Below are 2,156 nucleotides of genomic sequence, written 5' to 3'. Positions count from 1 at the left end.
ATAAGTCTCTCCAGGCATCAGGCCTACCCCTCAACACCCATGATAGCCTGAAGGAACCTGGGGTAGATAACAAGTGGGGGCTGCCCTCCAGCAGTCCTCAGAGCACCCTAGCTCACCATTAAGGCCCCAGCACACAAGCTGTGACCATAGGAAGAATGAGGGCACAGGGGCGCCTTAATCTAAAGAACCAAAACCAAACTTTTTTTGGGGGGAGGGCAATCTAAAAATATATACCCTGAATCAGACCGTGGGAAATGGGAGATAAAGGTAGTAGCAGGACATCCAGCAGGCCCAGTGTTTAAGCTCAAGGGGACAGACCTGGTAGCCTGGGCAGATGGAGGAACCCACGGGCTGCCAGCAGCATGAGAGGGGTGAAGAAACCGGGCGTGCCAGTCCCAGTGAGAAGCTGTGACGTCTTAATGTGCCATTTCAATTCAAAGATCTCCAGTCGGCTCTGAGTGGGCAGTGCAGCACGCTGCCAGTGAGGGGCGGGCAGATGGGTGGACAGATGACAAAGCAGCAGGCTCCTAGCAGCATGAGAGGGGTGAAGAAACCGGGCGTGCCAGTTCCAGTGAGAAGCTGTGACATCTGAATGTGCCATTTCAATTCAAAGATCCCCAGTCGGCTTCTGAATGGACAGTGCGTATTCAGACTGGCCAACCCAACGGGGCGTGTGGTTCCCCAAGCTCTCTCCTCCACCCTGCCAGTGAGGGGCGGGCAGATGGGTGGACATATGACAAAGCAGCAGGCTCCAGGGCAGCCAGCTCCCAGCGCTATGTGCTCCTGGCCTTCTGTCTGCCTGTCCCCTTCATAGTCAGTGCAGCCTCCTATGTCCCCCTTCGGAGCCAACGTCATCGTGGTCACTGTCATCCCCATTGAATGGGGCTGTACCAGGCTTGGGGCAGGTGTTCTGGCTGCACTGGGCCACATACATAGCCGGCCTGCGTCTATGGAGCTGGCTGAAATCAGAAAGTCCACACCCTGGTCCTCCCTATGCATGGCCATGAAGCAAATGCTCTTCTCACTGGCCTTGTCAATCTGCATCTGGGCCCATAGCTTGGTGTTGATGATCAGCCGCAGGTTCGCCTCACTAGTTGGAACTGTAATGTCCAGGCATCTGTTGATGCCATGTCGTTGGGTCTGAGCAGTCCTTGGCCAAAGACAAACAGCTTACATTGGATTTGTAATGTGTTGCTCTCAGTCTCCTCCTGGTGATCATTTCCACTTTTTCCAGCAACACTTGTTTTACGTTGCCTTGGTGTAGGCAGCTGCTGATTCGTCCAGGACTCCTTCTCAGGGGGCCTCCTGGAAGTGGCACTGAGTCCCTGACTCGCACCCGAGTTTTCTCTGGTGGTATCCGAAGTGACCTCATTTAACTGGGGCCAATGTGCTCACTCACCTTCTGGCCAAATACAAATGCGTTGCAGGTGGCCTCAGCTCTATTGGTCGAGTTTTCTAAACTGGAGCTGAGAGGAAACAGCTGGTCGCGGTTCGGTTTCTGAACTGGGGTGTTCGGCATTTTCCCTGTGGGCTGCTTCAGTGTTGTTATTTATTAACTTCGTCCTTCAAGTTCTGCCCAAACACAGACTCTTGCTGTGCAACTTGCTCTTTTTCTCCCAGTTGTCCTCCTCAGAAGTATTGCTAGACTCATTTCTGGGGATCTCCCTCTTCAGGTGCTGGCACCTGGTCTCTTGGTCTCCGTTTGGGGGGGCCGGGAGCCCCGGCCGGGGTGGTCCTTGCAGCGGCTGGATGCTGAGCCCACCAGTGCTGCTGCTGGGAGGCCCTGAGAGGGCCTTTTCTGTGGGGCTGTAACCCTGCCCCGCAAGCCCTCTTCGCTGCGGTTCTTTGGCTTCTGGCTTGCAGACCTGCTTTGGGTGCCTGGCCATGGATCAGTGTTGGCGGCCTTAAGGGGAACCTACTGATCCTTTTCCCTGGTTCTGAGTCAAAATTGCCTGCAGATGGCTCGCAGAAGGTTGATTGGATAAAAACATTGTTTTTTGATACTGACTGTGAAGGTGGGAATTGGGTGAAAGAGGACCTCCTATCTCTCTTGACAGGAGGGCAGTGTTTCCACCTTCCCGCTGGAGCCACCAGTGGGCCTCTTCATTCACATGGTGCTTCCTCAGGTCTCCACAAGGCCTCCCGCCCCCCCACCC

General features: G+C 54.8%; 1 pseudogene; it reads right to left on the bottom strand.

The window, feature by feature from the left end:
- Positions 1-429: 429 nt before the first annotated feature.
- Positions 430-1,886, bottom strand: LOC102263367 (annotated as a pseudogene).
- Between the last annotated feature and the right edge of the window lie 270 nt (positions 1,887-2,156).

The sequence above is a fragment of the Myotis brandtii genome, unplaced genomic scaffold, assembly GCF_000412655.1.
Source record: "Myotis brandtii unplaced genomic scaffold, ASM41265v1 scaffold63, whole genome shotgun sequence".
NCBI classification, from domain to species: Eukaryota; Metazoa; Chordata; class Mammalia; order Chiroptera; family Vespertilionidae; genus Myotis; species Myotis brandtii.
This window is presented reverse-complemented; position numbering and strand designations above follow the sequence as displayed.